The sequence below is a fragment of the Haplochromis burtoni genome, unplaced genomic scaffold (genome assembly GCF_018398535.1).
Source record: "Haplochromis burtoni strain Fernald_Lab_line unplaced genomic scaffold, NCSU_Asbu1 Contig_395, whole genome shotgun sequence".
NCBI lineage: Eukaryota > Metazoa > Chordata > Actinopteri > Cichliformes > Cichlidae > Haplochromis > Haplochromis burtoni.
Window position 1 is genome coordinate 210,840 of NW_024582756.1, and position 11,817 is coordinate 222,656.

Here is an 11,817-nt window from a genome sequence, read left to right on the forward strand (position 1 = left end):
AGAGCAGATATGCATACGCTCAGGGAAACAGAATACAAGATGACGTCTACGATGATGGGTTCAAGAAGAAAACAGTGGGCGAGGGTTTCAGCATGTGCCTATTTGAAGAAACTCATAGTCAGTAGATGCTAGTGTATGAGTGCTGGAGTCATCTTCTTTTTGTTAAAAAAAAAAGTAAATATATTATCTCTACTTGTATGTTTTCTAATAATACACATTTTCCTTTTCTTGTAAATCTCTGTAAAACAGCAATGTAAAGAAATATAAAAGAATAACACTGAGACATAATCCTATTTTGAAAAAGCAGCATTAAAGCATCACAGAGTGGCATTGGTGTATAAATGGCTCCAGGTCTATTTATAGACCAGTGCATGGATAGATAGCTGTAACTCCTCTCAATGTCACAGAAAGCAATGACATAACAGGAGCTGATGTGCCACTACCATTGTGCTGTGCTAGTAATACCCTTTCAAAATAAGCAGGCTGTTTACACAGTGGTAACTGCAAACATATTTTGAGGACTGCCTGTAAATCAGACAAGCCGCATAATTTTCAAACCCACATTTTCTTCCTAGTAGTAAAAGAATAGTATGACAATGAGTTCAACCATCACTGCTGAGCTTTTTCTTTGTGTGGGTGATGATATTTAATATCACAATTGCAATCTAAGCAAGCAGGGCTGTACACCGTCTTACTCACTATGATGTGGCTCTTTCCATGTCCGTGTGGGAGTTTGTATCCACATTTATGCATCCATGTTTTTGTGTGTTTCAATATGTGTGTGTGTGTGTGTGTTTTACTAAAAATAGCCTTGTTTCCCTGGTAACACCTGAGGATCATACTAATACCTTTTGAACATCACCCCTCGTGAACAGTTTTGGTCAATGAAAGTCTATTATTTATGAACCCATTTAAGAAAACAGCCCGGCCTTTGAATGGGTTGCTAAAAATGACGTTTCTACTTTCGCATGCTTTCTCCGAGAACGTGCACTTATAGATGCAAACAAACGCACACTCCCCTCCACCTCTCAACATGCATCTGTGATCACACAAAGTCAGATACGCTCCGGAGGGGGCGTGCCGAAAAGAGATCCATTATTTTAGCTTCTGCCTGGCGCTTTTGTTTGCAGCTCAGCAGCTGAAAGGGAGCGATCAGCCAACCATAACAGTTCATAATGGCTTTTCTGCCTCATCCACAAGTCTAGAAGCGTGCCTCCGGTTGGGGCTATCCCCATGCACTCCCCACCTCCGGCTTCAGCCTCCACCACCACCCCTGATGTCTGTGAGAGTGTGCGTGCACATATGGGTGGATTGGAAGGGGCCGTTTATGTGTGTACGGGAATGGGAATTCAGGGCCATGGCTGTGACTATGACAGCGGAAGACCCCATTGAAAAGGAGTGGAGTCAGCCAGTGCAACCAGGGGCCTCTGAGACTGTCTGATCACGCAACAACAGCAGGGAAACAAACTCAGGAATGGTGCAGAGCTGGAACAGCATGCAGTTTGTGGCAAAGGGACTCCTTGTACCCTGACTATAATGCAACCACACACCATGTCGTGATTGTTTGATCTACAGGTTATTGACTGTGTAAAGCAAGCTGCTCCTGTTTTCGGCTGGTGTTCTGCTCACTTTAAAATCTGGCAACATATAGTCCAAAACTTTTAGTATAACAAGTAGATGCTTTTCCATATTTTAGCTGAAAATAACTCAAAAATGTTTGTGCAGTAAGTTTGCAGGTAATGTGGAGCACTAAAGAAACCATGAGACCTAGCTTTCCAAGTGTGGTAATCAAGCTGAATATGACAAACTGTGTTAATCAGTTTTAATTAAGACAGGAAATCCTTTTAGGACCTTTTGAGTGCCTGTCTCATCTACCTCAACTGCCAACACGTAATACCTCCTTGAATTAACAGCCTTCATTTAAGGAGCATCAGTTTTTAGCTCTACAGTAAGTTCCTCCTACTTCCTCTGTTCTCTGCTGACCACTCCCCAGGGAACAGCATCCATTTTAGAGAGGAAAGGAGCAACGGAAGAAGAACAAAATGATAGAGGAAGAGAAATGAGAGGAAGGACCACGAGACTTAAGGTTATAAAGGGGTGGGCGAGCGGGAGGCCAGTAGAGAGAGTGAAAATAAGAGGAGATGAGAGGAAGGGGGAGAAAGAAGAGCAGACAGAGAGAAAGAGAGGCAAATCAAGTAGCCATCCGGTGATCATTTTACAGGCTAAGGGGAAGTGTTCCTGGGGAGGGGAAGGAGCCAGACAAATGGCTGAGTGAGAGCAAAGTAGGTGGCAATACTGGCCTATAACAGAGCATGGTCCAACAGGTAGACAAGAGGAAGCACAGAGACAAATTGCGGCTTGCGAGCGATGAAATACTAACAGAAAAAAGCAACAACTTTAGATTTCCTCTAGCTGACAAGCGGAAAAGAGGAGTTACAGGCACATGCAAGGCAACATTGTGGCCACCTTTTTGTGAACTAACAGGATTTCTGAACCTTTGTGGAACTGGACAGTACAAACATGCTTTGATTCATGACTTGTGTCTTGTTTCTGCTGTGCCCTTACGCCCTGCTGTGTTTGCATCATTTAAATAGTGTTTACTTGCATTATGTGTCTTGCCCCAGTGATCCTGCACAAAAATCTTTTTAGAATTTAGGATTTAAAGGTGACCTCCCTTCAGTCTCCCTTTCTCCATTACTTCTGATACGCACTCCTCTACAACAACCAGGCCGCTCTGCATTACACATTATAAATTAATAGCCCCATTTGTTGACGTGAAAAATCGAGCCTGCGGCGCACTTTCAGCACCCGAGAAATCGCGACGTTTTTTTAGACAGAGTTGAATGTCGCAAAGCAAAACAGTCCACGCCATTGTTATTGTAAGCAGAGAGGCAGATGGAGAGGTAAAGGAGGTGAGTTTACATATAGAAGAATATGAGACAGCTGGTCATTTGTTGACTAATCGCTCACAGGCTACCTTTTGCACTGTAACAGTGTTGCCAGACTTGGCTGATTAGAGAACTTTCATTTTTGCTCTTTTTTCATGGATGTCGTCCCAAATCCTTTCTAATATGTTTATTTTTTAAATCCTTCTGACATATAACAATTTTTCTTTTCCCCATTAACAGGTTCCATGCCCCCAAAGGAACTATAAATGTCAGATTCCTCTGGCTGTAGTCAATGTCTACAACTCTGCCAAAAGTTCACAATAGGATGAATCCAAATGAGGTGTGATGATGATGAGAAAACGGAGCACCAGGTGTCGCCGTCAACCCCACCCCTCTGTCTGCTCCCACTTAAAAACAGACACCTTCACCTCTCTTTATATATTTCACTGTTTGACAGCGTCATTGTCCTGGGAAGTGAGTGAAAGATGCTGGAGAGCATTTGGTAACAGATACCATAAACTTCTGGCTTGAATCTAATAAGGAAAGTGCTCTGGTCCTCGGTCTCTGGAAGACAGAATAATGCAGGAAGCAAGGTATCAGAAATTTTTATTGCCTGTCTACCTGTCTGTGGTTGTGGAAACTTTTGGTAGTGCAGGTATGAGAGTTGTTTCAGCCATGAAACTTTTCAAAATGAAAACAGGGGGGAAAGGTCCAAAATCAGAGTGTTCCATTTGTGGTTTTCCCTGCCAGTGAGAATGCTTGTTTGTATCTATGATTTTGCCTGTGCATTTGTGCCTGCGTTTGTCTGTGTACATGCACGAGTGTGTGCATGCATGCATGTGTGTGTGTGTAAGGCCTCTGGTATCGAGCAGAGGAATGCAGCAGTCTCTTGAAAAGTAGTTATCAGCTAATGAGAATTCCACTCGGAGCAGGAAGGAAGGGCTTAGAATGCGTGTCCCTCAGCGAATTGGGGCGAATGTTAATCACAATGCCTTTAAGTGCGCACACACGCACACACATGCACACGCACTCATATGCTTGCATGCATACACACAAAGGAGTCTAGACCCAGCAGAGAGCTGCAGAGCCTGACACATGAATGGACAGGAGGGGGGAAGATGAGGGGAAAGAGAGAGGATGTTTTTAAAAACTAGGCTTGGTGTTGTCTTCGTGGTTTGGAACTAATTGGTTTCAGATGAAAATCAACGCACACAAACTTGAGAAGGCCTTAATGTTCTTTGCCTTGCACTTCATCTCCCTTTCCCCCTTCTCTTCTCCGTCTTTCCCTCACGTTCTCTTTCTTCCTGGCTCTTCGTCTTCCTTCCTGCTGCACTGATTGGTCAATTAATCAAACTTCATCATGTTTTAGTGCGGAAACTCATAGCTCAAATATGCGAGGCTCTGCCGGTCAACTTTCCTTGCTCTAAGTTTGCTTTTTCTCCCTCTCTTTCAGTTTCTCCTTCAGTCCCCCTCATTCTCACTCTCTCTCGCTCCCTCTGTCTCACTTTTTCCTTGTTTTGCCATGAAGGACACCAGCCCTCTAGAGATCCCGTCCCTCAGGAAGAAAGCAAGCGTCTCCCCCCCCCCCCCTCCGTCTGTTTTTTCATAACCTATTATTTATGTCTGACAGACCTCCTCCAGACAAATGGCTGCCATATGGAGAAAGAAAGACAGAGAGGCAGAGAAGAAGGAAAGGAAGAAAAACTCTCTGCTGTATCTTCATACTTTATGATCTTGTAGGAGGTTTTCTTCAAGGGTTTTTAAATTTCAATCTTTTGGATGATGCTACGGTAGCATGTTAATATTTCCTGTTGCATGGGTTCAGGTCTCGTGCCACATGAACATGAGGGATGCATCTGAGCTGCCTGCTGTCTCATCGAGCTGATGGAGATATCAATACTAGTGGCTCATTGTAAAGAGATGTACAGCTTCTGTGGGCTGTAAACCATGACCACATTCATTCTGTCTCTGCGGTCTATAGGGACACATTTCTCTGCCACACATGACACATTCAGTAAAACTAAACTTGGTACATAACGCTAGAGACACTGTTGTATGGAGAGTTTCAGTAATGGTGCCAAATGCATCTTATATTATCTAATTTTAATAAAATGATTCACAATTTATCACCAGTGCAAGTGCATTTAATAACTTGTTAATAAATGCAAAAGACATTTTTTGGAAGTAATATTTTTTATTTATAACTCATATATAACTTATTTTTTACTATTTCACAATAATGGTGGCACAAAAAATGGCATTATTCAGGCAGAGGGTTAGGTCTATAATTTGCTGGTCAAAGAGACAATCCTCGTACGTTTTCCCTTGTACACAATCAGAGTGGTTTACAGAGCAAGGTTTTAATCAAACTTTAATTTTAGGAGGTTTCCAAAAAGAAAAAAACGAAACAATTTCCCAATAGTAGCACAGTTTTGTATAAAGGTTTGTATCCACCACTGAAAAAAACCCATCAGGAAGAGCTACGTTATCATCTCAAAACTTCAAGTTTCACATTTAAAAACTTTCAACTGACTGGCTCAAGCTTGGCAGCACGATGGCATGGTGGTTAGCACTGTTGCTGCACAACAAGAAGGTCCTGAGTTCAATTCCACCATCAGGCCGGGGCCTTTCTGTGTGAAGTTTGCATGTTCCCCTCGTCTTTGTGTGGGTTCCCACTGGGTACTCCGGCTTCCTTCCACAGTTTGTGGGGATGGGTTAACTGATTAATCCAAATTGCCCGTGGGAGTGAATATGAGCGGGAATGGTTGTCTGTCTCTGTGTGTTAGCCCTGCGACAGACTGGCGACCTGTCCAGGGTGTACTCTATGACAGCTGGTATAGGCTCCAGCGCCCCCCGCGAGCCTGAAAAGGATAAATGGAAGCGAATGGATGGATGGCTCAAACTTCTGAGTAAGTACAAACTTTCAGATAATACAAAATTTTGAGATATCTAACCTGAAACTTTGTTCCTGTTTGAGTATGTAAGTTCACACAGGGTCAACATTACAACGAAACATGTTTGGCGAGATGAAAGACAAAACAAGACATTCAACATCTGAAAATTTCACAAGATAAAAAAAGTAGCAAAAAATATGATAAATAAGATAAAATAAATGATAAGTAAGGCTTTTTAAAAAAACCCAAAAAAACTAAGAAATGAATAAACATTGTTGAATATTCACATGTAGATAAGGTGGGAGGTCAGTGCTAACCAGCATGTTGCACATGAGAGATCTGACAGTTGTAAGCAGCAGTCAGGTGTCAGGTGTTGCAGGTGAGGAGTCCGGTGGCTTGACATTAAAAATCGTTCTTTAATCTGGTAATCCCTGCAGCCACACTCCTGTATCGTCCACCTGGCAGTAACCAGGAGAATAGCTGGTGTACTGGATGGCTATGATACCCAATAATACTGCGGGTCTTACGTAAGCACCACTGGAGGTAGAGGATCTTAATAGCAGGAAGGCTCTTAAAAATATGTCCTCTGCCACCTCTATCACAATCTGTAGTGATTTCGGCTGTTGGAAGAGCAACTCCCATACCAAACTGTCATTCAGCCTGTCAGCAGGGCTCCTGTAGAAGGTTGACATAATGACACATTTTGAGATAATAGCACATTTTTTTTTACGGATGTATGGCGAAAAACAAACAAAAGCAAAAAAGTTATCAATGCTAAAAGATAGATTCCATAGTTTTATGTGCATATTGAGACATTTCCATCGTGTTTTATTGCTACTTTTCTAGCTTGTGTACCCCTAGTGTTGAACCAAAGCAGCATTACATCAAGAAGGGCATCTAGCATAAAAATCTGTGTCTAATCAAATGCTTGGATCGATCATTTCTTCTCTCCTTTCTGTAAAAGTTACCAAAAAAGGAGGTTTACTGCTTTAGGGGACAGAAAATATTGAAATATTAGATCAACGGTTAATGTTCTGTATTAGTTGGTGCTCTGTGTTTTTTCACTAAATTACAATGCCTGTGATTCTGACAGAAGACTAATGCAAAGGGTCAAAGATGGTGACCAATGAGACAGGTGCTCAGGTCAAGGTTCCTGACCATACAAACTACCATAGACAGGTAGTTTGTTGTCCTAAAGTGAGTGATAATAAGCATGCCGAAAAGAAAAAGGAAACTACGGGGTCACTAAGACTTGATTTGTTGCTTTATTTAGCTAATTTTCTCAGTTACATTCAAAGTGTGCTGTCTCGAATCTGAAACTCCTGGCCCTGACACTGGATGGCCTCCAGCCATGTCTGCTAGCTAAATGAACACCTTAAATTAAATTTTATCCCATCCCAGTTGTCCTTGTGTTATCCCTCAACTTCTTTCAGTTATTCTTTCTGTTTCTTCTTCGCTGCTCTCTCGAGCTGCTCTTCCCATCAGAATAAAAGTGTCGCTCATGTCTGGTCCCTGAGGGAGCAGCTGGCTGGTTAATCCCTGACGGGGTCTTCTCCCGCCTTCTCCTACTCCTCCTCCTCCTCTTCTACTAACCACCCACCGATGATTCTCCCTTCCTTTCTGCATCTCCGATGTAATAGCTCCCTTATTTCTGCTTAAAAAAACACCTATTTGTCCTCCTCCTCTGCCTCGCTAACCATCTCTCTAGCACGACCACACCCTTTTTTTGGGAGGTAAAGCCACATTTAAGCAGGAGCAGGGAAACTGTAAACAGCCGAGGCAGAGTCCAGCAGGGTTCCGTGTCAAACGGAGCAGAGAAGCAGGCTTTTGTTACTGGGGGATTAGTTAAGGTGGTGAGAGTAGGGTTGACACCTCCAACACCATACTTCTCACACCTCCACAATTTTCACCAGCACCAGAATAGCACACTTAACTCCGCACATGCATGGAATGAAAAAAACAAAATGCCATGTGTGCACAGATGTGAACGGGGTTTTATTTTGAAGTTTAGGATGCATTCTAGCAGTTGAAAACAGCACTTTCATGTCATACCCACTAGTGTTTACTTGGTTTGATTTGTTGGATTACTTGCTCATTGTGGATCTCTGAACACTGTTATTGTTAAAGTTATCTGAGAAAGATTTGTGTTTAACATTTGGAAGGCAACCCGATCATTGCCTGGACTGACTACAAGAAAGACTATGACTCAGTGGATGTTGGAGTGCTTTGCACTACAAGGGTAGCAACTTTCTGGTAAACTTCAGTAACTCAGCTGAGCTGTGGAAAAACAACACCAGAATGAAGGTGAAGTACTGTGGCGACTGCGAATCCTATGTTCTTTACATGTATATAACATAAGCGTTCACCTTTGTAATTGCATATACTACACTCAGTGGTCACTTTATTAGGTATACCTTGCTAGTAGCAGGTTGGACCCCCTTTTGTCTCCAAAACTACCTTAAGCCTTGATGGCAAAGATCCAACAAGGTGCTGGACTCATTGCTCAGACATTCCAGTCACATTCATATTTGTGACTCTCCTGTTCCACCATATTCCTAAGGTGGTCTACTGCAGCACTCCCCAACCCCCCGGCCACGGACCAGTACCGGTATGTCAGTCGTTTGGTGCCGGGCCACGAGAGTTGAGGCTCAGCTGTGAAATGTATGGTTTTCAGTGTTTTTTATCATTAACTCGGTTTCCCTGGGTCTTTTCCCGTGCTGTAGTTGTGGGTCTCATTTTGAAAGAAATAATTACACGTTACCATAGCGACCAGAAAGCATTAAGGGACACAGGGGAGGATGTTACTCTCAGTGTTGGCGCGATTCAGGAGGACGCTGCTAATAAAGTTACACAATTACATTAGTTAATTCGCTTTTATTGTTCTATTTACAAAATACCACTATTTTTGTCTTGGTTGTATCATTTTATTTTGTTGTATTTATCCGTGACACCATAAAGGGCGGTCCGTGAAAATATTGTCTGACATTAAAGTGGTCCATGGCGCAAAAAAAGGTTGGGGACCGCTGCTCTACTGGACTGAGATCTGGTGAATGCAGAAGACTTTTAAATCCAGAAAGGCCATTTTCATGCTCAAGAAACCAGTTTGAGACTACTGAAGTTTTGCAACATGCAAGCAGCCACTAAATGGGTACACTGTGGTCAATGAGCATTAGTTGGTTCTAAAGGGCCCAAAGTAATCTGAATAAACATATTTCTCTAACTGGTTTGACGCGAAACAAATGATATGAATCAAATGGAGATATTTTACTGGATTTCTTTTTTTAACCTTTTATTTTTTTTAATATCCAAGCTATGACTTTAAAGCATTTTGGAAAGAAAATGTAGCTCGCCACCTTTGATTTGCAGCCATTAATTAAAAACACAGTAGGTGTCTGCCTGTGTCTGCCTTTGGGCCAGATGATTCAGCTGAGGCTTTAAATCTTTGCACTGTACTGGAAAGGTGTACAAAAGGGCAAACCATCAGCACTGGCCATTGTTTCTGCTTTAACCAAACATCAGTACCTCGCTGTAAATCACGAAATGACATTTCCTGTCTTCAGAAGAAATCCCTGGCATATGGCTGGAAGGTGTGTGCCCTAAAAACGCACGTGCAAACTGGTGAGGTTGATCAAACACCACGGCTGGGATTGATGTGCGTCGGGTGGGGGGAGAATGACAACCTCATGTTGGAGATTTAGCATCGAGATGGAAATGCAAAGTGCGGCAGGTTAGTGTCGCTCTTTGATGAAAGATATCAAATAGCTTTTGAGGGTTTTCCTCTCTTTCCCTTTTATGTTTCGTTCTCACTTTTCTCTCTCCCCCCCTCGCTCTCTCTTCCACCGTCTCACTGTCTCACTGTTGGTTTTGCGCTGAACTTTCCATCCGCAGCCTGTGTGTGTGCTTTGAACTCTTCAAACTGTTCTTTTGAAGGGCAGAGTCATAAAATGTCCTTTTATGCAGGCCCAGTCTCTTTGATGGGGTTGTCACTTTGTACAATGCTCTGCTCTGAACTTCAGAAACTTCAGACAGCCATGACCACACCCACACAGACAGACAGACAGATTGCAGGTAGACCCCATGAATGACTGGAAAACTGTCAGATTAGGGCCTTTGCATGGTTTAGTTTTTTTTTCTCTCTGTAGTTCCTCAGATTGAAGCCTGCAGATTTAGATTGTAGCTTGCTAAAGCTGCCAATACTTTACTCATGTGTAAATGGGCAGTGGGAAGATTTGGGAAATCCAGTTGTTTGTTTTTTTTAACCAATACAAATCATTTGGAACAGGAACAATGCATCTCTCTGAATACAGTAAGTCCAGCGTGCCAGGGTAAAGGTTGGACTTGTCAGAAAACGTGAATGCTCTAATAATGACGGTTTCCAAAACTCAGGCTAATTTTAAAAGCATGACTCTTTGTTGTTAAGTGCAGCTAACGTTTATCTTGTATCCATTAACTGATTGCCCTTGCCATCCATCCGTTTTCTTAACCGCTTATCCAGCTCAGGGTTGCAGAGGGGATGGGTCCTATCCCTTTAGTTATAAAACAAGATGTTGGGGTGCACACAGGTCAGTATGTCACAGACAATTGTTCACATTAATACCTATGACCAATTTAAATTCATTTGCATGTATTTCAAACAGAGGCACATGGAAAACATAGAAACACAGACAGGCCTCAACCAACCAGGAGGTTCAATCTCGAGTTTCTTGTCGTGAGGTAACACAGTACCATGTGCAAAGAATTTTCGGATATGGTAGATCGACTGAAAAAAGTGAAAAGGTTTTCCTATCTACACAGATATGTACAGGGAAAATTTTTACACACACAAATTTATGATTAGTAGGTAATTGACTAACACATTCAAATCCCTGAGCATACCACTCACAGAGTACTGAGAGACAGGCCAAGCCTACAGTTTCTAACCCAAAGTAGAAAGTCTGTTTCTGTCATGATCCTGGGTCTGTTGACCCAGCGTTTTGAGTTTTAGTTTATGTAAGCCCGTCAGGTTTCCTAAGTTCATTTGTTATCATGCCTAGGTGTTTCTAGTTCTTATTATTTCCCCCTCGTGTTTCCAACTATGTTAAATCTCCCCTGCTCTTCATGCGTTTCATGTCTGTGTCTTACGTTGTCAGTTCGGGTTGTCATGTCTATGTCTCTTTATGTTTCCTGTTTTATTGTGAAGAGGTCTGGTGTGTCTGTGTTCATCATGTTCAGTTACTCTCCCACGGTGACGTCATTATGTTCGTGTGTGCCAGCTGTTTCCCCATGTGTTCCCACTTCCCTCATCATCCTGTGTGTATTTAGTCCGTGTGCTTTCAGTCATTTGTTGTCAGGTCATCTGCTCATCCATGTCTCATCCCCAGGTACCCATGTCAGTTCACTATGGTTAAGGTTTTTCATGTTTTGTTATTAGTTCACCCAGTTTAGGTTATTGTTTAGTTTTCACCGATGCCCGATTATTTTTACCCTCATTGCTAGCCTCAATAAACGGCTTGTTTTGTTTATCCACACTACGTTTTGGTCTGCGTTTGAGTCCTCCTCTGCAAAACATACGGTCTGCCCCAGCCAGACCGTGACAGTTTCGGAGTTGAGGCAGTCACTAGACCCCAAACCAACACACATGTTTACCATTGGACTCTCTGTTGTGGTGTCACACCCGATGAATAATGCACTTTCAATCATTCATCACCTGTTTTTGTTTGTTTTTTTTTTGAGGTGGGGTTTACGCATGTCTCCTGTTTGCTTTTACCATCTGTTTTCTCTTCGCGTGATCTTCAATATTGTTGGGTTTCTGTTCAAAGAAAATGATGGTTTGCTGCCATGGCAAGTCTGACCAGCTCAGGATGCAATGATTGGGGCACGTACCACAAGATAACGAGACACAGTGTTTGATTTCTGGATGCACAGACCTTTACTTTACATCTCTAGTAAATCGTACAAATATCTTCCAAAATCATGTTCTGTCTTGGATTTAACCAGCTATAATTTAACAAAATTGAGTACCCAGTCAGTTTTGAAAACTAGTCCAAGAGAGAAAG